The sequence below is a fragment of the Vespa velutina genome, chromosome 13 (genome assembly GCF_912470025.1).
Source record: "Vespa velutina chromosome 13, iVesVel2.1, whole genome shotgun sequence".
Lineage (NCBI taxonomy): Eukaryota > Metazoa > Arthropoda > Insecta > Hymenoptera > Vespidae > Vespa > Vespa velutina.
In genome coordinates this window covers 667,977-682,500 of record NC_062200.1, presented here as the reverse complement: position 1 = coordinate 682,500, position 14,524 = coordinate 667,977, and the positions used below count along the sequence as shown (strand labels likewise).

The window sequence follows — 14,524 nt, the reverse complement described above, 5'->3', positions numbered from 1 at the left end:
GTAATTAAGGATTCCAGATGAGAAGTAGGCCGATCTGAAATTAAAATCAAAAAGCGAAGAGACGAATAAACTTTTATTAAGATCCGATCGTATATATAAAGACCATAGAAATGGAAGAAATTGCAATGAAAGTTATGGAAGATTAAACAAAAGAGTAAAAAGCAAAAAAGGAAAGAGAAAAAGAAGGGTGTATATACGAGGTGGGACGAAAAAGTGTCTTGTTCTACTCGCAAAGAGAATTTCTACCGATGGTAGAGACGAAGAAAGGTGCTCGAGGGTTGGTTTGTAAACTTGCCTGGAAGGGCAGGAAACCTAAAGAGACACCGAAGAAACAGAGTGAACGAAAAAGAGGAAAGAAAAGAGAGGGGGAATGAAAGAAAGAAAGAAAGAAAGAAAGAAGGGGTGCGAAGGGCGAGCCATAGTGGAAACGAGGGTTTTGAAGACCCTCGAATTAAAATGTAAGTTGATATATATATATATATGTGTGTGTGTGTGTGTGTGTGTGTGTGTGACCGTCTTTCTTTCTTCTTCTTTAGTCATCACAAACCTTTCTTTTCTACTTTTCTGCCTTTTCCTGCATAAGAATCTTCACGTGAAAATCAGGAATCACGTTGGTTCTCGACGAAAATGACGAAAATGTAAAGGAAGAGTTTGCTCTACTCAAAAAAAGAAAGAAAAGGACACTCCCAGGAGGAGGTGTTGACGTCTCATTGTTCCGACTTAATTGCCTTTCTCCGTTCATACAGAAATGAAAAATAAAATTAATAAGACGGAACTAGACGGAGTCTGGTTTAAGGTTTTTTTTTTTTTTCTTTCTCTTTCTTCCTGAAACAGGAAAATTCGATCAAAGAGTAAAACCTCGACTCGGTTAATTACAAAATGGTTAGAGATTAATTATACGAACGATCTGAAAAGAGTCTTAGAAAGCTGTCCGGAAATTTCACTGGGAAATCATCATCTCCGGAATAAAGAGACTCTCGAGAGGAACAGGAAAGGAAAAGGAAAGAAGAGAGAAAGGGACAGAAAATAATAAGATCCTTTACTCTTCATTCGTGAAGTTATAACGAGCAGTAAAGAAACGTTTAATCTCCCGATTAGCAAAGCACGAAAAGGATGATCCCGGTAATTACTCCTAAGCGAGTAAAAACGAGCGAGATGGAAAAACAAAAAACAAAAAAAAAAAGAGAGAGAGAGAGAGAGAGAGAGAAAGAAGAAAAAGGGGAAAAAAAAAGAGAGGACAAAAGAGAATCTCGAAATCTCGAAAAATTGTCGATGCCGAACGAAAGGTATGAACCTTCTCGAAAACTCGAATTTTTGCCAGAGGCCAGGCAAGGAACGAAAAAATGCGCGGGTAATAGTAAGAAGGGGAAGGATACGAGGTATATGACACAGGCGTCGACACGTTAATTACGATCCATCATACACACAATCCGTCGTAGCATTGAAGTTGTGGTGCCTGTGGAAAACCACCGATGGATAAATAGATACCTACTTTTCCTTTCTCTTCTCTCTTTTTCTCACTCCGTTTTCCTTCCTCTTTTACACCATGACTACGACGTCGCTTCGCTCTTCTCTCTTTGTCCTCTTCCACGCCTATGTATCGATCGGTGAAACGCTCATAAATCATCCAGAATTTATGAAGAACTTTATAGCAAACGATCTGTATACACGAGAAGAGCGTCTCGTAAAATTTCTTCCTCTCGCTAGTCTTCCTTCTTCACTCACTTCGAAAATCTATTGTTTTCTTCCTTCGTACTTTTCTTCTTGTATCTTTTTTTTTTTTTCCTTTTCTTTTTTTTTTCTCCTCTCCTCACGCGAAGTTCCTCGCACGTTACTTCTGCTCGTAAAAATTTCTTTCAAGTCTGGAAAAAGAAAAATAATATTTCGAGCTCATAACTCCTCTAAAAAAAAAAAAGAAAAGTCTATAAGAAATACCTAATACTAAGGATGGATTTTTAGATACAACGGCTAACGTGCTAAGAAAAATGACCGAAGACTTTAAACGGCGAATTCTAATCCAAAGGAATTCTAACTGCGATATGAGCTCCTACATATATATATTCCGGAAACGTAATCTCGTTTTCGAAAAGAAAAAGAAAAAAAGGAGAAGAAACGATAAAGTGGACGAATAACTGAAAAGTACTCGGAAAACATTTCTACCAATGAACTCGAGATTATACGAGGTATCGTTCGAGAACGATAAGAAAACTTTTCTATCTATTTCTTTCTCTTTCTCTCTCTCTCTCTCTCTCTCTCTCTTCTCTCTTTCTTTTTCGCATAGCAGCCAGAAGGAATTTCCTCGAAACGTGGAAACGTCTTTCGAATCCGTATTGGATTTCAATCATCCTTTAGGAACGTTTTGAAGTTACGATAAATGCCCTAAACGTTTCCCGACTACCTTTGGAATTTCTCAAACACACAAGGGAGAGAGAAAGAGAGAGAGAGAGGGGGGGGGGGGGAGAAAATGGTTCGAAATATTCCGGCAAATCTTGGTAAAACGAAATAAAAAAAACTTCTCTTTGAAAAACTGTCGTAAAATCGATGAATTTTCTTTCACTTTTTTCCTCTCGATCGATCGTTGTCTCAGTTTCCTCGTTTTCATCTTCTTCCCGATCAACGTGGCCCAAAAGTACAAGGACTTTAACGGATGGCCTTATTAACGAGCAGCCGTCGAGTTCCCTCGGGGGTTGAACTTCATTCAACTCGATCCCGAATACCATTTGTAACGAGCACGGGAAAGGTTGAGTGCGAAAGTTGAGAGGGGAAACGGAACCTTGGCGAGATATTGAAAACGAAATTAAAACTGAGAGAGAGAGAGAGAGCTCGTGCAACTAAAAGTACGATAAAGTTCATTTTAAAAAACTCTACGTGGTATCTTACTATTTATCCGTCCGACCGAGATAACGTCTTTCAATCTTTAATAAAAGTAGCTGACCCAGGAGAAATGTCGAAGGTGAGCTAGGAAGATCTCTTAAAAAGATCGTCGTGAATTTTCGTTTATAACGCAAGGACAAGATGAAAATAAGAAATCAAAGTCTAATCTTCGACGGATGGATTCTTTTTTTGTCCCCACGGGAATTAATTGATGCTGTATGTGCCAGAGGAAAACAAAAAAAGAGAGAGAGAAAAAAGAAAATCGTACGATCGACTTTGCCTGTAATAAATAATAAATACAATCTATGCTCGATTAAGGAATCATTTTAAGACTGAAAAATGTTCTTTGGCTAAATGGCTCGTTCGCAAAAGAAAATTTTGCAAGATTTGAAAGTAATTTTGAAAAGGGTCGTCGGAGTCACGTTGCAATTACTCCGAGAGGAAGTTGGAAGAGTTGGAAGAGCGCGGTTTCTCCAAGGGAATAGAGTTGCCACGGATCGGATTAAATTGCGTGCCACCCGGCGGTGGTCAGAAGCTAGGTCGTACGTGTAATTTGTTTCTCAGGGCCGTGTGAATGTTCGCTTATAATGTATGCTCCAAGGTTATACCCCGAGATTGCTATGCCCGCGCATTTCTTCGATTTCATTTCCCACCATTTTCTTCAATTTCTGGACACTTTTCAAGTCATGATAGAACATAAAAAGTAACAAACCCTCCTGGATCTTCGAGTCCCTTTTACGAAGACGTCGTAACTTTATTCGATGTAATTGTTTGCCTTTAAGATTCGTTTCACGATGACAATGTTTCCACGTAAAATTATCGACCGTGTCTACGTCAACTTAACCGTAAGAGATAAGATAGGCGAGCGATAAGGAATATGGAAATAATTAGTCTCTTTTCCCTTAATGCATATCCCTTAACAATTTAAATCGAGGAAAAAAAAAGAAATTAAAAAAGAAAAATAAAAAAAAATTCAAACTCCTATTATGCTCGAACATACACATTTACGTGTCAGCTAACATATAATAAATATGTTTCGAAAGATAATACTTTTGCTATGGAATTTATTATCATCTTCGATTAGATTAGAAAAGATAATCTATGATGTTCACTCCAATTTTCAATTCGACCAATCGCAAAATAAAAGAAAGATATACATGCAGTAAGAGCTAGAAGAAGAGAATCGTAATACGAGTGGAACGTCGTGCAAGTCGACGTTACGAGCACGACTCTACGAGAAACGACATTATCTCAAATTGCACGTATCCTCCGAATGCACGAGCACAATTGCACGAGCTAACCGTCCAAATAGAGTTGCACCATTCATCCTACGTATACAGGGCATACCGAGATCTCGAACAGATATATATACATACACATACACATACATACATATAATATATATATATATATATATATATATATTCTCTCGTCTATCGATATCGAACAAAACATATTAGGGATATGTACACACTTACGAAACATCGTTTCGTAGGTAGTCGGTAAATTTAAAGATCGATTCGATTTAATAGAACGAGACGCTCGTGCTGCGCGCATCGACGAGCTCGAAAAGCACATTTCTAGCATTATTCTCTTTGAATCATGCTAGAGTCATTTTTCGAGTAACTCTCCATCTACAGCACGCGCAAACGACGCGTGCATACACGCATCAGAAAAATCTTGCATTTTTCTCTTCTTATTTTCGTATAAAAAAAGAAAAAGAAACGAATGAAAGAAAAGAAAGAAAGAAAGAAAGAAAGAAAGAAAGAAAGAAAGAGAGAGAGAGAGAGAGAGAGAGAGAAAGGAAAAAAAGAAAAAGACGAGAAAAATCCCGGTCTCTCGGAAGGAAAAATTGAAACGTAGACGAGATGGAAACATTTGGAAGGTACGTCGTTTCTCGATAAAAATAAGAGAAATCCATTTTATTGCGTGCGTCGAATGCGGCCCTGACGTGTAGTAGGATGATGCACTCTGTATATATGTAATATCTCATCGAGTCACGTGTAGATCTGTGTGTGCATGCAAGCTGGAGAATATACAGGGCACCGTGTCGCAAAGAGGGAAGGAGAAAATGAAGGAAACGACGAATTACCGGGAAATGCGATCTGTGCGTCCGAATGATCGCGATACGGAGAGCGGATCGACGAAGTACGACGCACACACAGACACACGCGCGTACACGCGCACCAACAAACACGTTTCTATACAATATTCCCCATTCGTACGCTTGTATGCGTGAACGTGTTCACAGCATAAATAATGGATCGAGTTAAGCTCGAGAGAAGGTAGAAACGTGTCCTTTTCGTTTTCTTTTTCTCTCCATTCAGAAGAATCTCACACACGAATCTCGTTTCTGAAATAGAATGAACTTCCTTTCGAACTGTTTAAAGAAGAATAACGTTGGTAAATTTGGAAAAATCGTCAAACTGAAAAACGAAGTCTGATCGTTCCAAAAACGGTACGAAAGGAAAAAAAAATGGATGAAGGGTGTGTGTGTGAGAGAGAGAGAGAGAAAGAGAGAGAGACGAAACTAAGTTAAAAAAGAAAGAAAAAAAATGAAAAGAAAGAAGAGAAGAAGAGATTCTAAATCCAATCTAAAGCTTTCTTCGATGAAGAAAAAAAAAAGCAAGAGAAAAAGAATGAAAAAGAATGAAAAAGTAAAGATATAAGAAAATAAAGGAAAAGTCGAGAAAAAGCGTGGAAGAAAGTTAACCGATGGAAGAGAAAAGCGATCGGTATTACTGTTACTATTTTTATGCTACTATTTCTGGTAGGTCCAACACACCGAGTGAACTTTGCCTCTTGCCATTTCTGAGATTGGATTCTTATGGAGTATTTCGTATCAATCGTCTTTTCTTTTCAGTGGAACGGGCCGCAGTCGAACGGGTAATGGAGCAAAGACGTCGAGATCCACCTGAGATTCGAACTGGGATTACTCGGCCATCCTTTTTCTCTTTATCTATCTACCTCTCTCTTTCTCTGAGAAAATCGCCTATCGAGAAGAGTATTTTCTTCCTACTCGTCAATTTTCTTTCAAGATCTTTTCTTTCTATTTCACACACATAAACGCATATACAAGGATCTTCGAACACTATCTCTCTCTCTCTCTCTCTCTCTCTCTCTCTCTCTCTCTCTCTCTCTCTCTCTCTCTCTCTCTCTCTCTCTCTCTCTCTCTCGTAGAACACACACACACACACACACACACATATACATACACGTACAACACAACAAACGCGTTTCATCGAGTCTTCTTTCCTCCTTATAAAATTCATTGGATCGTTATTAACTTTGTCCGAGTATCGTTTCCTCTCTTATAGTCTTCGGTGACGTATTTACCAGACGCTCGTAAAATATAGCGTTACATAGCATAACGATTATCGTTTCAAATGTTTTACGCGATAACGCGTAAAAAGTGTTCTCAACTCTCTATTTTCTATTAACCGTACGACTCGATGAGAAATAGAGAAGAGAAGAACGTAAGGAACGTAAAATGTTGAGAACCGAGTAAACTATTATCTTAATTATGCAGGAACAACCGGAGATAAAGTTTTTTTCTCTAAGGCGCGATAGAAAACTATATATATATATATATATGTATATATATGTATATATATATATATATATATAAACGTAACAAAACAGAAACGTAGGGGAAAAGAAAAACTTACGCTTCGTCAAAGTAAACAATCCAGCAGTCTTTTCCAATAAAGTACGCCTTCGCTCTCTTTCTCTACTCCTCTGAAACAGAGAAAAAAAAACAAAGAATAACACGATGAACGCGTAAACATAGAGAAACATACCTAGTTAGACCGCATTGGTGTATGTGTGTATATGTAAGTTCTATATCATTTACTTTATTAGCGCGATAAATATCGGATATGATGAAGGCGATAAAAGGAAAGAAAAAAAAGAAAAAAAAAAAAAAAGAAAAAAGAAAAAGAAAGAGAAAAAAAAGGAAGAAAAAAATATAGGACAAAAATTGTATCTACTTTTTATCTCTTTTATCTAGGCGGTTATCGATAATAAAATAAATTTCCATCGCTTTGTTCTCACGGATATAATAACATTAATAATAATAATAATAATAATAATAATAATAATAATGATAATTGTGTACTCTATGAGAGCGTGATAACAAAAACGTAAAAAGAGGTGAAGGAAGAAGAGGAGAATAAAATCGATAATAAAATATTTTCTCGTACTCTCGTAACACCATTATAGGCAATATTAATAATAGAAATGAAAATAATTCTCTTTTCTCCTCTTAAATAATAAAGAAGAAAACAGAAAAGATGGAACTTTTTCAAGATCTCTCTTTCTGTGTTAGTAGCATGGAACGCAACGATTACAATCGTTTCGTTCGGGCAATAGGAGAGCTTAATACGCGAGCTTACAACGAGCGCGCGTCACCGACTTGGCGCAAAAATAAGCTCGATAATGAAGGAAGGAAGGAAGGAAGGATAGATGGAAGGAAAAAATGAGAGAACGAAAGAAAGAGACAAAAATGTGCTCGGTTTGGGGAGGAAGAGGAAAGAGGGTCGTGGTCGGACTCCTTTCGCGCGACGCCCTGCAAAAAGCAATTTCACTCGAGCCCGATTTAATGATATCGTTCCTCTCCCTTTTATTCCGTTCCATCTCTCTCTCTCTCTCTCTCTCTCTGCCCCTCTTTCTCTAACTCGTATGCTCGAGTACGTTGTCGTGACTTTGCAACAAGCTCGAATTAAAACTTAAAAAAAAGTAAAGAGAGAGAAAAAAAGAGAAGAAAAATTAAAGAGTGCAAAAATGAATGAATGAACGAACGAACGAGCGGACGAATGAATGAGAAGACACGCCTCGGTGAACAATTACGAGGATATCCTTCATAATTCATGACTTTCGAACTCGTATAATTAGCCGGTAGGAATAGAAAAGTTAAGGGATGGGCGATCAAGTGCTCGTTGCCGCTCAACGAGAACAAAATGCTTTTATTATCTCGTAGAGAATTCTAAATCACGGTGGATGATGTACGGTGCACGTTTACTACACACGCGCAAACTACGAACTGAAATACGAGGAAGAACTATAATAAGGCGGATATGAACCGGATAATAGTAGAGGTGAATGGTGCAAGGCAGCTATCGGATAGAGAAGAGAAAAGGCCAGGAAAATCCCTGACAGAATCGTATTTTCAATGGTATTATTGCCTTCGTATCGTTCCTGCTTGTGGCTTGGCTTGGCTCGAATTGCCTGCCTACTACGGAGGACAACAACTACTACCAAACAACAAGTTTCCATAGAAAAGAAAGAAAAAGAAAAAAAAAAAAAAAAAAAAAAAAAAAGAGAAAGAGCTAATACTATAGAGAAAATGTACTCCGCGATGAAGAAGATTCTCTCGATAATTATCGACGCGAAACATTAATAAAAAGATCTTTTACAAGAGGATTTTTAAAAACGTAAATTCTTCGATAAGAAAATACGAAACGTCGGCAGATGTTCGAAGGAGAGCCATGATGAATGATACCATATGAACAGTTTGATGCGATGAATACAAAGTGGATAACGTCATAAAAGACGGACACGAGATAAGCCTATCAATCATCTCCCTTTTATTTCCTAAGAAAACTTTATCGCTTCCTCCCAATGCGAGCGTTTATATATGTACATTTTATATGTATACGAGTCATGTTCACGTTCAAACTTTTTCCACTTAAAGTGTCTCGCACAATTTTTAACTTCCACCATAGAGTTCTGAATAATGAAGAGCACGCTCGATACGTTGCATATAAATTGAATTGTATGTTATGTACCAGACGTCTACCACCAACGACGATATCCTCCTTTCTTTCTTCCTTCCTTCCTCTCCCTCTCTCTCTCTCTCTCTCTCTCTCTCTCTCTTTTAACTTTATCTATCCATCTATCTTTCTCCGAGGTTAACGTTAGTCATATATCTTCCAAACATATTAAAAACAATACATCTTGAAGGATGATAATGTACAGATAAGACGCAAACTGACGTAAAGTAATAAACACATTATAACAATTAATAAGTGATGTCCTCTAAATTAAAAGTAAAACAAAAGAGAAAGTAATAAAATGTATTCTTTCTCCTTGCAGGTGTGATTTTTTACCTAAGAAAGAAAAAAAAAAAAATGAAAAAATAAAAAAAAAGAAAAAAGATAAATAAAAAGAAATTATTAAAGTAGATAAAATAAAGATATTCAATCAGCAATTTTGTTAATTGACGAATTCCTTTTACACGATCTCATTCACGTCGAATTAAGACCCTTGAGAATATCTTATCAATCTTCTCTCTCTCTCTCCCTCTATTACCTAGTTTCCTCGATATCCTGCAACATTATCCTCTCGGAACTTCAATTAAACTTGGTGCTTCGGACGAAGGGCTCCCTTACGAAACAACGAGGCTCGTTGTTTTCGGAAGCTCGACAACGATAAATTATGACTCGGAGAGGCATCCTCCCTCTGATTTACGAGCACCCTCGCCCTCACCGTAGACTTTTATACTCCACGACTCGTGACTACCATCCTCTCCTGACCTCTCTTACCGAGAGAATGGCTTGTGGTTCGTTCCTCTTTTTTTTTTTTTTTTTTTTTTTTTTTTTTTTTCATCTTTCTTTCTTTCTTTCTTCTCTCATTTCGCTGGACAAAAAAGTGCAAGTGTGTGTGTGTGAGAGAGAGAGAGAGAGAGAGAGAAAGGAAGAAGAAGAATATGTAATATTTTCGAGAAGAAACCTACGTATTATAGTCGTAGAGTTTACTTCGATTCTCCCTTTTTCATTTCTTTTCGTTTTTCTTCTTTTCCTCCTCCTCCTTCTCTTTTGCCATTTCTTCCCGTATGGAACGTAGTTTATCGGATAATAAAGCTAAAGGAGAAAGGATCTACGATTATCCGAGGTCGAGGTCGAGTTAGGTACGTTCTCCGAACTGACGCGAAACGATGTCGTTTTTGGCAGAATATAGGAACTTTCTGAATTGCATATCGACGATTCCATTTGATACGTTTTTAAAGGCAATAGAAAGAGAAATGGTGGAATTGTTGTTATTTCTCAAAATCTAGATTAAATAATAGAAAAATATTAATATTTCTCGAGTGTTAGGAATTAAATAAAAATCTGATAACGTTTCTCGCTATAATACTTGTCATTAGATAAACTAAGTAAAATGTTTCGGCTTTTATCAATTACGTAATAAAAATTTATATCTTTCGAAGAATAATAGCACGCTGAAGGTTGAAAAAAAAAAAGAAAATAAAAGGAAGAAAAAAAGGAAGGCAAAGATAAACAAAGAGAAAAAAAAGGAAGTACCTATTTCATTATATTCCACGAAGAGAGTGAGAGAGAGAGAGAGAGAGAGAGTCGCGTGTTTCTTCATACTTAGAATTTAGGTTGCGCGCAGCATCGAGCGATTATGCGATCGAATCCAATTACTTTGCCGGTTCATTAAACTAGCTCTTATATACGAAATATTAAATACTCCGATATATCACTGCTTAGAAAACCCAATATAGAGATAATTGGTCGAAGTTAATTTCTCGGCATTTAAATACAACAAATAAGCTGTTGCCTAGCTACGTTAAAGTGTCATTCGGCGTTTATTATATTGATATTTATTACAATCGAGTCGAACAATTTTGACGTAAATTCCATTCCGTCGAATGGGAATATTTCGAGATCCAATTGAAATACTTATCTGCGCGATATTTTTATATAAATATGTATGAGAAAAAGTGTAAAACAAAAAAGAGATTTTTCCCTTAAACGTTCCTTGCTTTTAATGGATTTGGCTGCAAATAATACACGAGAATAGGAATCACTTTTTATCTGTTCTTCCTTTTCCTCTCTCTCTCTCTCTCTCTCTCTCTCTCTCTCTCTGTCTCTTACTCTCTTTTTCGCAACTATCCCTCGAGCTAAAACCAGACCGATAAAATAGAGGACATCGAAGAGCGTCGCGCACTTACGCGAGAGAGGACCGAATCCATTTTCGTCGATGTCACGAATTTGGACGACGTCCAGGTGGGAAATCGATCGACCTTTGCGAGCATCAATGCCGACGATTTCGTTCCTCCTTTCTTCTCTCATTCGCCCTTCAATTTGGCTGACCAACAGACGTTTAAAACCGAACTCGACGAGTTCGCGAGAATGAGAACGACTAGTACAAAATTGATTTCTAGTTTTTCTGTCCTAAAATTAAATCGTCGATGTAATTTATATAATAGCCATTCTATTATGCATGTCGAAATATAAAAATATCAATATTTGTTTTCTCTTCCTGCCCCCCCCCCGCGCGCTCTCTCTCTCTCTCTCTCTCTCTCTCTCTTTCCCTCCGGAAGAAGTCATCTGCATTTGAAATATCAAAATTGCATACGTGTTCGTGCTTTTTAACGCGTCTTTTGTCAGTGGATTATACCAGAATGAACAGACGAATACGTGGATTATACCCGAGCTTGAAATCCGAAAAATAGAAGGAGATATAGAGAGAAAAAGAGAGAGAGAGAAAGAGAGGAAATGAAAGGAATGTAAGAGCAAAGGGTTGACGAAGGGTCGAGAATTGCATACGGAGACTACTCACAGCACGAGCTGGATTAATTCCCAACCCCCTGAAGCTTTCGTCAGGCCACCCTTGTTCTCTATCTTCTTTCTTTTTCTTCCACATGCATCCTCTTTTTCTCTTTCTATTTCTCGACTCGACAATTTGAAAAATCGTTACTATTAGAAACATACCAAATTGGGAAAAAAATAAATAATATTTAACAACGATTTTTCGATCTAACATAATACAATAACTTTTTATCAAGACACGTAACGTTGTCGATAAATATATGTTCAAAGTATTCTAGTTATACATTTTGCCAGTTTTTTTTTTGTTCTTTTTTCTTTTTTTGTTATTAGCTCTCATTTGGACTCTCGCTCGTTCTATTCGTTTGGAAAAAGTCCAAAAATTAGACGCGCTTTCCGTGGAATATTTTGTGCGCTTTGCAACGTGTTGAACGATGAGAGAAATAGAAATAGATAGACAGAGATAGATAGAGATAGAGAGAGAGAGAGAGAGAAACAGACAACGTTTTCTCCGCGTTTCCTGCTTTTAAGGGTTTCCGTAAAAAAGTAGAACAAAGGACTTATACGTAAGCTCAAACGAGAGTGAAGAAAATCTCGTATTGTTTCCTATCTCATCGAGCTCCTTCTAACTCGGCTGATTTTGGTAATTTTTATAACAACCTGTCCGATGGGTTATTTTCCGACATTGGAGATTTTTAATATTAACGCAACAAAACTTTAACAATATTGTCCAACATTTTCAGACAACAATCACATGCCGAGATATACAAAAAAGTTATACATTTACAAGATTAGGCTAACTAACAAGTCTGGAAAGTTTGCAAGCTTTCGTTGTACGTGTGACACGAAAACCAATGAGCCGTTCGGACGGTACATTAATTAATGGTTAACTCGCTGCACGTTTAACGAGACTTTTAACGTAATGTAGTTAGCAGAGTTATCTTCTCTCTCCCACTTTCTCTTTATCTGTCTCTCTCTCTCTCTCTCAGTAGCACACGTAACATCGAACAAGGTTTGTTCCGAGCGTTAATGTTCCAAAAGTACGGAGAAACTTGTAGGGACTGTTACGAAACAACCCTTCGTTTCGATAATGTCGAGAAATTCTAATGTCTTATTTCAAATTTCAATAATCGGATAGACTCTTTCAAAATTCAAACATTTAATCTAATATTCTGATCTCATCTTCGTCAAGTCTGAAAGCTCGTTAGACGTCGGTGCAAGTTGCGAAATGAAATTTTCCGAGAGACGAATAGAGTGACTCAAACGAGAAGAGAGATAATCCATAGGACGAGACTACGCGTATGCGTTGTGTGTGCCACGCGACCGAGACTGATTATTCAAATTTCCACGCGTCGTTGGCTGCTCTGCGTCTTTATGCAGACGATTATAAATATGCGAGAAGGTCAAACGTCATTGATACTAATTGGTCATGAGGTATTCGACACTTGAACGCGTATACAAACATATAGACATACGTACAGGCAGAGAGAGAGAGAGAGAGAGAGAGAGAGAGAGAGAGAGAGAGAGAGAGAGAGAGAGAGAGAGAGAGAGAGAGAGAGAGAGAGAGAGAGAGCTTTTATTCGAAGCAAAAAATGGTCCATAAACGAATCACGCCATCGTCGTAGTCGTTATCATCGTTGTACCTGGGTCAATAAATTTTCGAAACGAAAACGATTTCACGCGCCTACAATTCTCCCGGCTCGCTGTCGCGGAAATGGCGAAACGATTGCAATTTCCAAGTGATTGATGAGACTTTTAGAGCTAGGCAAACCAAGCTTTGCTATCGTTTCAAAAACTTCTAATTCGTTTAACGGATTATATCGATCGATATCTCTCTTTTTCATGATTTGTGAAATTTTTAATAAAACGACCTTTCGTGACACTTTGATTGCTACGAATGAATTTTACATGTATTCTTATCATTATACCTATCTGTCTGTTGTGTAGGTTCACTCGTAAAAAAGAGAAAAAGAAAAAAGAAAAAAAAAAAAAAATAGAAAAACACGGATAAAATACAGAAGAATTCGATAAGATCTCGTGGCAATCGTCAATTATTTCTAATTAATAATCACAAGCTGCGCAAAATGAACGGTCTCTCATAAATATATATTTATACGTAATTTAAAGCTATGATAGTATTAACAAACGTAGAATATACTAGGAAAGGCACTCAAGGAGAAACATAGCTTCTGCGTAATTTCATCTCAATCCCTCTTTATGCTTTCATTAGGGCATCCTCAGCAAGAATCATAGACGTTATACTACGAGAGATAGAAATAGATAGAGAGAGAGAGGGAGAGAGGCGACTAGGATTGACACGTACCAATGCTCTTGTACTCTAATCACCAAAGTTGTAGCGATGTGATAACGATCCAGCGATTCTGTTTAGAGAGAGAGAGAGAGAGAGAGAGAGAGAGAGAGAGAGAGAGAGAGAGAGAGAGAGAGAGAGAGAGAGAGAGAGAGAGAGAGAGAGAGAGAGAAAGATTAACGCGAAGTAACATTCAAAAGAGCTACGATAAAAGTAAGTCCTACATATGTAACGATACATATATCATGTATATAATACAATGAATAGTGATCAGTGCTGCTAACACATGCATCTTTCCTAATCTATTTGCTCCTCTTCATGCTCTGCAGGACAATGCGCAATTTCGTCATTGCGAATGAATAGACGTAAATCTTTATAAAGATTTATTATCTCTCTTTCTTTATCAGTCCTCTCTCTCTCTCTTTCTCTCTCACTTTTTACCTCTCATTCTCCATATAAATTCAGAAGATAATTCAAACGTGACGAGGAACGACGACGAGATCGATAACCATTCTTTTTGCTGTCAAAAAATCAAAGCCATCAAATAACAAAAGAACAAAAAGGAAAACACGGCAATAACGTGATAAAAAAGGGAGGGAGAGAGAGAGAAACGGAGACGAGTAGATAGAGTGAATGTCACAATTTTGATAGCAACGAGACACGAAAACGCCCGCTCGTAAAACGTACGATAGAGACCGATAGAAAATGTTTAAAGGAATCTCTGTTTTTCGTGTGACAAATACGCTCGTATATTACCGAGAGATAAATTTATATATTCTTATGTATCGGT

The 14,524-nt window shown here is 37.4% G+C and overlaps 1 protein-coding gene across 6 annotated transcripts in view; it reads right to left on the bottom strand.

Annotated features, from left to right (window-relative positions):
* LOC124953910 (low density lipoprotein receptor adapter protein 1-like) overlaps positions 1-14,524 on the bottom strand; it is an 84,169-nt gene that overhangs the window by 9,488 nt on the left and 60,157 nt on the right. For 3 of the 6 annotated variants that reach the window (XM_047505975.1, XM_047505968.1, XM_047505969.1), the window contains exons 9-10: positions 6,543-6,612; positions 1,786-1,862 (exon numbers count right to left, since the gene is read on the bottom strand). The exons of 1 other annotated variant lie outside the window; for it this stretch is intronic. The gene's annotated coding sequence lies outside the window, so the exon portion shown is untranslated. Of the gene's footprint in view, positions 1-1,785; positions 1,863-6,542; positions 6,613-14,524 lie in introns of those variants that run through there. 2 more of the 6 variants (XM_047505971.1, XM_047505970.1) reach the window with 2 other exon arrangements.